At 43.2% G+C, this 12041-nt stretch overlaps 1 pseudogene; it reads right to left on the bottom strand.

Moving 5' to 3' along the window:
* Positions 1 to 11312: 11312 nt before the first annotated feature.
* On the bottom strand, positions 11313 to 11431 carry LOC133364725 (5S ribosomal RNA; annotated as a pseudogene).
* Positions 11432 to 12041: the final 610 nt, after the last annotated feature.

Below are 12041 nucleotides of genomic sequence, written 5' to 3'. Positions count from 1 at the left end.
TTGCCTGTTAGTGCGTTCTCTCTTAGAAGATAAGATGAACGTTCGCTTTTCCAGATAGAGCTTGTTGTTAAAAATCCGTCCCACCTTCGTCGGCTGGACCTCGTCCCATAAATTAATGAGATCTGGTCGTCCCAACAAAAATAGGCTTTGAGGTTAATCTCTTCGTTTCTCCCTACCCGGGAGAAGTTTAATCAGTCAAAAAAAAGAAAAAATCTGACTGATATATCTGAATAAGCTTCTTTTGAGGCAGGAGCCCGTCTCAAAAGCAGGCACAGGCTAAGTCACCCTTCCCGGAAGTCTTTCCTGATGTTCAGTCAAAATCTGGCTTCCTGCAACTTGAGCCCATTATTCCGTGTCCTGCACTCTGGGACGATCGAGAAGAGATCCTGGCACTCCTCCGTGTGACAACCTTTCATGTACTGGAAGAGTGCTATCATATCTCCCTCAGTCTTCTCTTCTTCAAGCTAAACATGCCCAGTTCTTTCAGTCTCTCCTCATAGGGCTTTGTCATAGGGCTTTGTCTCCTCATAGGGCTTTGTTGCCTATTTTGTAGGCAGTTTTGACAAAAGTACACATTTTTTGCAAGCCATTTCTCATTATCGAATGCATTTTTGCATGTTATTTTCACATATATTCATTTTTATGCATATATGCATTTTTAAAATATTTTTTAGTTGGCGACCTGCATCACAAAATTCTAATAAATGCAAATTTCTAAGGATGGCTGTGTTTTGGTTCTGATGCTGATTCAGAAAGTACGAATTTGATCAATTCTGCTTAAAATGTGAACTGTATTGAAATTCTCACCCATCCCTAGTCACTTCCTAAGCATGCCATTTGCCTTTTCCCTCGTAACTGATGTGCACTGAATTGACGTTTTCCATTGGAGTCTCAACCACAACCCCAAGAGCCCTTTCTGGGTTGGCCACAACCCCCCCCAGGGATGGGGAGGAATTTATTTCAGTTTGCATTTAAAGGTGAGCCTACCAAATTTGCACTTTCTGAAACAATAACAAACCAAAATATTAATATCTTTTGAAATCTGTATATCTCTGAATTTTGCAATGCAGTTCTGCAGCCATGTAACATGTATAAAAATGTTTATATGTGTAAGTGTGCATAAAATACATATATTAGTGAATATAACATACAAAATGCAATATATTAGGGAAAATTGCTTTGCAAACGTGTGTAAAAGTGAAGGTAAAGGTGTCCCCGCACTTGTAGTGCGAGTCGTTTCCGACTTTTAGGGTGACGTCTTGCGACATTTACTAGGCAGACCGTATATATGGGGTGGGATTGCCAGTTCCTTCCCCGGCCTTTCTTTACCCCCCAGCGTATGCCAGGTACTCATTTTACCGACCACGGATGGATGGAAGGCTGAGTGGACCTCGACTCCTTTTACTGGAGATTTGACTTCCTCCTTCCGTTGGAATCGAACTCCGGCCGTGAGCAGAGCTGTGGCTGCGTTACCGCCGCTTACCACTCTGCGCCACGGAGGAACGTGTATACTGTGACGCCCTTCCCTGGCTCTCCCTGTCAGGTTACTACCTGCTCGTGGCTACTGCCTTTCACTAGGCACCACCAGGGACTCCACCAGTCCGGACTGTCCTTTTTTATGGTTTCTCTCTCCGCTCTAGCACAGATCTCAATAGATCCCCCTCCTAGGCAGCACCACCAGTCACGTTCTACAACCAATGTTCCCAGAGACCTTGCCTGAGTCTCTCTATCCGGTTACATTCGTGACTGCATGCCTATGCTGTTCCCAACCCCCTTGTATCAATGCAGATAACTCATAACTCGGGGTTGCTCTGGATACTTATAATGTTATCTTCTCCTCTTCACCGCTGCCACCATTTGTTACTGTTTCCCTTCAGCCTTGGTTATTACCTTACCCTCCCTTCTGGTCTGTGAAACCCCAGCCAAGGATCAGGCCTCCGGTAAACCAAAATAGTATTTATTAAATAACATTAATAACAAGATAACTTTGATAATGATCTACAAGCTTATAGTTTCATCTATTACTGTGATATTTGACTTATTACTAATCCAAACTCCACCTCCCTCTTTCTCCACGCTCTCCTGACATACACCAACTCACACCCACCTCCAAACTCCACCAAAACAACCCACTAACGTCCACCCAGATTCAACTGTCATCCTTCCATTTATACTCTCAGCCATCCAAACACTCAGTCAATCATCCAGCATTCTACTGCTCATTTACTCCCCCCTCCTCTTTCATTCCACTTACCACATATCTTCTATACAAACAGCACTTACCATATATACATTAATACAGGAACATCACATTTCCCCCCCCCCTTAAAAATAACGGCAGAGTATTATTCCTTCTCTAGGATTGATACGCCGCGTTAACAATAAAACCAAGTCTTTATGGGGAAAATGTCTTTTTTGTTCCTACGTCTGTGTCACGTCACTGCAGTCCCAGCCACTTGCCTTGAAAGTCCATCGGCCAATACATTGTCCTTGCCTTTGATGAACTTGAAGTCCACCTGATAGTCTTGTAGAGCCCAGGACCACCTCTGCAACATAGTGTTATGGTTTTTCATAGTCTGTAACCATAACAAGGCCCGATGATCCGTCGTCACCATAAATCTTCGTCCCCACACATATGGGCGCAACTGACTCAGTCCCCATACGACTGCTAGGCACTCCTTTTGGACCAACGAATAATTCTTCTCCCTCGATGTTAGCTTGCGACTAAGATACACCACCGGATGTCTGGTGCCTCCTCTCTCCTGCAGCAAGACGACTCCCAGCGCGAGGTCCGACGCATCCGTAGCCACGATGAATGGTTGCTCATAGTCTGGTGCTATTAATATAGGTCCTTGGCACAAGGCTTGCTTCAAAAGATCAAAAGCCTTTTGACATTCATCCGTCCATACCACACATTCAGCACACTTTTTCTTTGTCAGCTCATGCAAGGGGGTCGCTATTTCCCCAAAACGTTTCACAAACTTTCGGTAGAATCCAGACACACCTAAAAATGCCCTAACTTGTTTCTTTGTTAAGGGGATAGGCCATGATTGTATTGCCTCAACTTTGCTCCATAAGGGGGTTATTTTCCCACTCCCCACCTTATGTCCTAAATAGATGACCTCATTCAATCCAAACTGGCATTTCTTAGCTTTTATTGTTAGCCCTGCTTTTCTTAATGCCTCTAATACTGCCATCAAGTGTTGGACATGCTCAGGCACCGACTTGCTAAAAATGGCCACGTCATCTATATAGGCCACTGCAAAATCTGACATGCCTCGCAACACAGTATTAATTAGCCTCTGAAATGAACTTGGTGAGTTCCTTAGTCCCATGGGTAAAGTCACAAACTCATATAACCCATCTGGTGTATTGAAGGCAGTTTTGGCTCTGGATTGTTCGTCTAGTTCCATCTGCCAAAATCCTTTACAGAGGTCTATCATAGAGATAATGGTTGCTGCCCCCAATAACTCTAACATTGCGTCCACCCTAGGCATAGGATATGCATCTGGGACAGTAATTTTATTGATTAACCGATAATCAATACAAAATCTTGTAGTTCCATCTTTTTTCGGAACCAGGACAATACTTGAGGCCCAGGGACTGATGGATTCCCTGATCACTCCTAGTTCCAGCATATCTTCAACCTCCTTTTTAATTTCACTCAAAACTTTCCCATTCACACGGTACGGAACAGATCTGATTGGGGCATGATTTCCAGTATCAATTGAATGTCTGGCTATACTGGTTCGGCCAGGTTTATTACTAAAGAGATCTCCATAGTTTTTCAAAACTCTCAGAATCTCTTCCTTTACTTCTTCTTTCACCTCCTCCGACCATTCCACTTGATCTACCCCTCCTTTGTCTTTGCTTTCCTGTACCAAATCTGGAAGTTCAGGCCCACTTCCCTCAGGGAATAAGGTAACTTGCAACACCTTTGCATCCCTGGTATAATAAGGTTTCAACATATTTACATGAACCACTTTGCTTTTGTTTAATTGGTTTGTGGTAATTACATACGTCACTGTGTCAAGCTTTTCCCTTATGTTATATGGTCCCTCCCAGTTAGCCTGTAATTTATTGTGTTTCCTGGGTATGAATGCCATAACCATATCTCCCACATCATACACACGTTCCCTGGCTGTTCTGTCATACCAGTAACTTTGCTTCTCCTGAGCTTGACTCAAATTCTTTTGTAAAGCTTCCATCATCGATGTTAATTTGCTGCGGAAGTCTAATACAAAATCAACTACAGATGTTTTGTACTCTCCCAGGGTTCCTTCCCATGAATTTTTTAACAGTTCCAAGGGTCCCCTCACTTTTCTAGTGAACATCAGTTCAAAGGGTGAGAAGCCTGTTGACTCCTGAGGGACTTCTCTGTACGCAAATAAGAAGCACCCCAAATGTTCATCCCAGTCTTGTGGGTGATCTTGAACATAACTTCTTATCATGCCCTTCAGAACCCCATTAAATCTCTCAGTCAATCCGTTAGTGGCTGGATGGTAAGTGGTGGTCTTTAGATGTTTTAGACCACAACACTTCCACATACATTGCATCACTTCTCCCATGAATACACTGCCTTGATCCGTCAGCACTTCATGAGGGAAACCCAGCCTCATAAAGATTTTTAACAAAGCCTCTGCCACTACAGGGGCTTCTACGGATCTTAATGCTTCCGCGTCTGGGTACCTGGTGGCAAAATCCACCACCACCAATAGATATTTCTTGCCATGCCTTGTGGGTTTGGAAAAAGGGCCCACCAAATCTACTCCCACTCTATAAAAGGGTTGTCCAATTATAGGAAGGGGCTTTAAGGGTGCCTTAGTCTTTACTCCACTCTTTCCCACCTTTTGGCATATACCACAAGATAGACAATATTGTTTTACATCTTTGGAGATATTTGACCAATAATAGTGTGCAGCCAATCCCCTCTTGGTCTTTTTTATTCCCAGATGTCCTGCACATGGGACATCGTGGGCTACCTCTAGCAATCTGGTTCTGTATTTGCTAGGTACTATCAATTGCTTCACTGGTTCACATTCATCCTTTCTCTCAGCAGGCATCCACTGTCTATATAAAATCCCATTCTCACAAACAATTTGATTCCTCAGTTTGTCAGTGAAAGGAATCTGTTGGGTCAGGGCTTGCTCCTTTATTTGCCTCAAACTTGTATCCCTATTCAGTTCTTCCCTGAACTGCTCTGCCTCTTCCCCAGAGACCATTTGATACAGTTTGTCTCCTTCAGCAGGCCTGCCAAGGGTTGCTATGGTGACCTTAGGCTCAATAACAGGTTGCACCCTGTTTTCTTCAGCCTCTGTTAACATGGCTTCTGTCTCTCTGCCAAGCTGTCGTCTGGTCACCACATATATTTTTCCTTGTGCCCCCATTACATCTCTTCCCAGTATCACTGGTTCTTGTTGCTGGGCATTAATACATACTTTATGATTTCCCTCTTTGCCTCTCCACTGTATGTTTACTAGGGCCATGGGTAAGTTTTCTGGTTCACCCCTCACTCCTTGGATAGTCACTGTTTCCTGAGGTAATATTTCCTCAGATTTTATTAAATCTGGCCTCAGTAACGTCTGAGCGGCGCCAGTATCAAGCAATGCCCAATAATTTGCCCCCTGAACACACACTTCCTCTCTTAGACTCATATCAAAGTCTTTTACTTCGGTCCAGTTTATCTGGCAGAACTGAACCTTTTTTGTTTCCAGCTCTTTTGGTTCTGTTTTTACTGCCCTTCCCTGAGTAGGATTACTAATGGGGTGGCAACCCCACATTGAAAACGTAGGTGCCCCGGTCTACCACATTTATAGCATAATTTCTCCTCCATTTTAGGGTACACAGATCCACTCTGTTGTGTCCTGTGCCCTTCAGATTTTATTGGAGGACTCCATCGCTGTGGTACCACATCCTTTTTGCCACCATTATATGGTCTGGGTTTAAACTCTCTTGATGTTTTCCCCACCCAGCCAGTTCTATTGGAGGCAAAGTGATCCGCCATCTCTGCGGCCTCCTGCACCGATGTAGGGGAACGGTCTTTGACCAGGAGCCTTGTTTCTGGTGGTAACTGATGGAATAATTGATCCAGTATCATGAGGCTTTTCACCTCTTCCACTGACTGAGCTTTGGCACTACTCATCCACTTTCCAAATATATCCATCAACTTTGCTCCCAGTTCAACAAAAGACCTCCCTGCTTGGATCTGACAGTTTCGGAATAACTTTCTAAAATAGTCAGGTCCCAGTCTGAATCTTTTGTATACTGCCTCTTTAAACTTGGCATATGTGACGGGCCTGTCTGAGGGGAAATATTGGTATACCTCTGCCAACTCCCCCTTGATCAAGTTCGATAAATGTTGCATATATTTATCCTCCGGTAGCCCCCACATTTGAGCCACTTTTTCAAAAGTGCTGAGGTAAATTTGTGGATCTTGTCCTGGCTCAAACACTGCAAAATCTTTCGGTGTAACCTTTATCTTTGTTTCATTTCTGTCCTTTCTTGTTTCATCAGAATGAAACTTCTCTCTTTCAAATTTTAACTTTTCCACCTGTATCTCCGCATCCAATGTTCGTTGCTTCTCCCTCTCCTCAAACCCCATTCTCATTCTCTCAATTTCCAACTCCCTCTGTTTGTCTTTCTCATCCGTTTCCCTCCTCAATATCTCAATTTCCAACTCCCGCTGTTTGTCTTTTTCCTCAGCCTCCCATCTTAACTTCTCTCTCACTCTATATCAGCGGGATTGCTTGAATACCCTTCTGGGGTCTCTTCCCTGACAGGTTGTTTTTGCTGGACAGTTGTAAATCCTATTAGTGCTACCCTCAGTTCATCTACCCCTTTACCCTCGTGAGGTAAATTGAATGTTATGCACTTCTCCACCAGCTCCTCTCTTTTAATTTTTATATATTCAGCCATGGTGTTGGAGTTCACTCACTCTTTGCCACACACTCTTTGCCAGTCACTCTCACAAGTAATCTTTATTTGTTATTTCTGTTTGCCACACCACTGTTAGGGACTCTCTTTTGTCCGTATCCCACCGCTACAGCCAACACCTGTGACGCCCTTCCCTGGCTCTCCCTGTCAGGTTCCTACCTGCTCGTGGCTACTGCCTTTCACTAGGCACCACCAGGGACTCCACCAGTCCAGACTGTCCTTTTTATGGTTTCTCTCTCCGCTCTAGCACAGATCTCAATAGATCCCCCTCCTAGGCAGCACCACCAGTCACGTTCTACAACCAATGTTCCCAGAGACCTTGCCTGAGTCTCTCTATCCGGTTACATTCGTGACTGCATGCCTATGCTGTTCCCAACCCCCTTGTATCAATGCAGATAACTCATAACTCGGGGTTGCTCTGGATACTTATAACAACCAACCAATCTTACTGTGCCCTGTGGGCTTCTGCTTGGGATCAAAATAGGAAATTAGGGCTAAACTACATTGTCTTAAATATGTGGTCATATTTAGGGTATCTTTAAAAAAAGCAGCCATGGGGGGGAGTGATTGGGAACTGTGGCACACATGAAGAGCTATTTAACTCTTTCTATTTGTGCCCTTTCTGTGTCCTGAAGACATTCCCCTGCCCCTGTTTGCTGTGGGAAGGAAGCTGTTATTCTTCCCCAGCAATAGCAGATTTGGCAGTGGGGTAATATATTTTGGACTGCATGGAGAAAGGTTGTCCCATCACTTCAGGGAGCCCTGGTCCCCTTTGGCCCTTTCCTGCAGATGCTATTTTTAAAATGATGATATAACTCTAAATTCATCAACGCGTTTAACTTATCTGGTCATTTGGCCCTTAAATAGCTGTGTGGCCATTCTACCCACCCACCAATCAGATTAAAGGATGCAGATTATGCAGTCTATGAAAAATATATCTGAGTTGGATAATTCTAAGATCTGTACTTCTAACTGCAGGAGTTATGGCCACAAATAATAACAATGATAATGATCATCTCCACTTTCCTAAGGAACCAGGTCTGATTTCAGCATCTTATGCTAATTCCCAAACTGTCCACCAGGCCTCATGTTTCTTGAAAGAGCCATGTATTGTACACTCAATACCCCCTTTGTGACAAACCTCATTGAAAAAAACTGTGGAAGACTATTAATATCTCAGTGGCAGAGTGAAAAAGGAGAAGGATGCATGATTTCTTCCTTCCACTCTAGCCTAAAGAATGAGACTTTAGGTCACGTCCGCACTTTGTTTTTGTTAGATGGGGAAGTCCTTTCCCCCAGATGAATGGATACTTTTAAAAGAAGTGACTGCGAATGATGTAATAAGTCCTGGAGTACTAACAAATCTTCCCACGTATTTTGCCTAGTAGGTCCGGGTTCCCTAAAGTGCATAAATCTGGCAAAACAAATAGGCCATCCAAGCTTGTGTAAACATATCACGTAGGTCACAAGGTTTTTTTTTAAAAGAAAGACCAAAGACCTCACATAATCCATTCTTAACCCAAATGTTACAAGTGGACAAACATGTTATCCTAACAAGGGTAATAAAATAGATCAGCTGAAGTGACAGATCTCATGGGTGATGTGAAACCACAACAGGAGTTCTAGTTTTCAAAAATAAAATAAAACCCTGCTGCTAGGCATCAGAGTTCTCTGGAAAATCTGTTTGGACTTCTGAACATAAGTTTGTTCAACTGCCATTCTTTTGCTTTAATCCATTAAATTTTATTTGTTTTTAAATTTATATCCCAACCTTCCTCCCAAAGGAGCCCAGAGTGGCAATTGCTTTATTAATTGTTTTGTAATTTAAACAATTTTTTGTAAAGGGCTCCTTTGCTCATGGGTAGTTCGCTCATGGTTGCACTGCATCATGGATTCTGTAGTCCTAAGGGCTGCATTGAATAAAGAATTAGATTTTCTTATACTTGAATAAAAAGCATTAAAGTACCATGATGATGAAAAAACTTGAGCAAACATATTTATATATATAGCAGATTCTATTTTTAAAAAAACCCTGGTTGGCCTGCCAGCTTGGAAGGGTATTTGCATTACTGGAAAGATAGATTTTAAGTTGAATTCTGATTTTAGAGGAATTTGCAGAGCTTGGAAAAGTTACTTTTTTAAACTACAACTCCCATCAGCCCCAGCCAGCATGGCCACTGGATTGGGTTGATGGGAGTTGTAGTTCAAAAAAGTAACTTTTCCAAGCTCTGGTTTGGTAGCAACTCTTTAAATGATGGAAGTACTTGGCCCAATCTGTAACCAGTTTCAAGCCAGACTTCTTGGATATTGCCATGTGACCAAGCTTGAACCCATTTGGGTATTGGAACCATGTTATCCATAATTCTGTGGTATATCCTGGCCTTGGTTTGCTCTAGGCAATCTATGTGACAGACTCTATTGTCAAAAGGTGCCTCTATTTCTGTGTGTAACACACACAGGGTCGCTGTAAAGCATTACTCTTTTGTTTCCTTACTCTGTCCTTTCTGACATCTCCTCAATCAAAACGGTTTGCGTTTGGTACATCCTCTGTCTTCTCAAGAGTAGATCTTAGTGTTTCCATTTTTAAAAAATTACATTTCTAGAGACCTGATGTGTGTGGAGAAATATAGCTTTGCATCTTTTCTCCTGCAGGTGAGACAGCAGCTTCAGTGCAAGGGGGGGTGTCTGTGAGTGGGGAAGAGTGGAAAAACAGCAAGGAGGGGAAGGGTTAAGCAGCCTGTCCTCCTCCTCCTCCTCCTTCCCTTTGCTGTTTTTCTGCTCCCACTTGCAGCCTCCAATGTTGCTTTGCAATTAAAATATAAAACAAAACAGAGGACCACACATCGTTTGTGAATCATCTAACTTGGCTTTTAGTGAGGTTGTAGCTGAGGTACGATTTGAACTGCAGATGTTCTGGCAAATAATACTTGCTGACAGTCAGTAGACAAAATCTTATGGAAGAGCCCTGGCACTGATGGAACATTAAACCATGGGTAACAACCCCTGAACAAATGCTTAAGCCCTAAACGAGCCTTTCACAACCAGTGTGCCTCCAGATGTTGTTGGACCACAACTCCCATCAGCCTCAGCCAGGAAAGATGGGAATTGTGGTCCAACAACATCTGGAGGTACACTGGTTGGGAAAGGCTGCCCTAGACCCTAAATCCAGGGGCGGATAAGCCATGGTCCCTGGGCTGACTCTGGCCCCTAAAGGTTTTTTAATGGCCTTGCAAGGCCCCCAAATGGTGATGGAATTTTTAAAAACAGAACTGCTCTCTGCTATGGGGTGCTTCCACCTGCATGTGTGTGGGGTGTCATTCTTTGTCTGCAGTGAATGCCAGGCAGTGTTTAAAAAACTGGCAGCAGTATTGCACTAAATACACTGCTTCCACAGTAGTTGTTAACCTTTGTGTTAGTGCTTTTCTTGAGGCTCTGGACCATAATCCAACACAGACAAAATGAAGTATGCTTGAGCCTTTGGAAATGAATTATCGTTGTGTACTTAATCTGGCTGCATTCATCCGGGCAGTGGTCACAGAGGCAGGGCCCAGCCCTGAAGGTGCTTTGTGGAGTTGTTGGAAATGCACCCAGGTTGACCTGGCCAATGTTGACACTGGCTCGGTACAGGGAGGCAGAAATATCTGCCCCTTCCCAATTTCATGATGAGACATCTGATGATGAATGAGAGAACGTTTGTCAAGTGACGAGGACAGGGGCCTTGGACTGTGGTCAGTGTATACTTTATGGTTTGGCTGACTGAATATACTGGAATTGGCACAAACCAGACTCCTCCTCTGTGTTTTTGTTTCTTTACGCAGAGTTCCGGATCTCAAGGTGAGCCAGTCTAGCTTATCAGCAGCGTGGCTCTGCGGCTCACTCCCCTGTTGTTACTCCCTCCTACCCATGACTCAGACAGGAAATGTGAGTCACTCCGATGAATCTGATGAATCACTTACTCACTGCACAACTGTGCAAGATTAACTAGACTCCCTTCCTTCACACATTTCCTTGCTGTAATGCCTATGAAGAAATGAAGGATTGCCACCACTGTGTAGGGTTGCCATACCATCCAATTGGAAGGGTTTTACCTAGATCCTAGCCATGCTGCATTCTTTCCTGTGGCTATACACTTCCATTCATTTTTACACTCCAAAGCTATCTCATTGAAACTGTCATGGTGGCCCCTAAAGAATCCTGGGAAATGCAGTTCACTAAGCTCTTCTTCCCTAACACTGCAATTCCCACAGTGCCCTTGTGATTTGTTGATATATGCCTTCAAGTCAATTACGACTTATGGCGACCCTATGAATCTCTGGATATATTTGTAGGGTTTTCATGGTAAGAGGTATTCAGAGGTGGTTCACCATTGCCTTCCTCTAAGCCTACGGCACCCGGTATTTCCAGGCGGTCTCCCATCCAAGTACTAACCAGGCCTGACCCTGCTTAGCAGCCGAGATCAGACGAGATTGGTTGTGTTCAGGGTAGTATGGCCATAGACACTTGTGATAAGGAAGGCCTATTAAACCAATTTAACAGCACAGAGAATTGATGTTTGGAACCAAATGGTTTGGCTGGAAGTTAGTCTCACTGAGGTTTTGTGAGTAAGCTCCAACAAACCTGTGAGGGGGCTTTGCAGTGTGGACATTGCCTTCCCCAAGAGGAAATAGCCAGAAGGATTCCCCAACTGATCAGCAGTAAATCTCATAGCCTTTTCTCTCTAGAGTTTGAATTCTGTGATGGATGGGGGATTTGAGCATGAGTCCTCATGGCCACTGCTGGTCTTTTTTGATCAATGTTTGGTGTTGTGCAAATATCAGCATCTCAAGAATCTAAGGTTTTGCTTTTTTTAAGAAAAAAATCAGGCTTCTGGTCCTAATGGCTGTAAAGAAAGATCTTGAAAATGAAAGTTATTTTGTGATCTGTGACACAATTTGAGATTTCATTTCAAACATTTGAATTCTGAAAAGCTTTATTTGTTTATTTAGTAAATTTATTAGTCGGTTTCCTTCATAAAAATGGCCCCAAAGTGACACAAAATAAAAAGATTAAAACCAATATAAAATCAACACAAATAAGATGTTATTTTATACATGGATAAGATGGTGAAA

This window comes from Rhineura floridana, chromosome 9, assembly GCF_030035675.1.
Source record: "Rhineura floridana isolate rRhiFlo1 chromosome 9, rRhiFlo1.hap2, whole genome shotgun sequence".
Classification (NCBI taxonomy): Eukaryota; Metazoa; Chordata; class Lepidosauria; order Squamata; family Rhineuridae; genus Rhineura; species Rhineura floridana.
The sequence above is the reverse complement of the archived record's forward strand: the minus strand, read 5'-3'. Positions and strand labels throughout refer to the sequence as shown.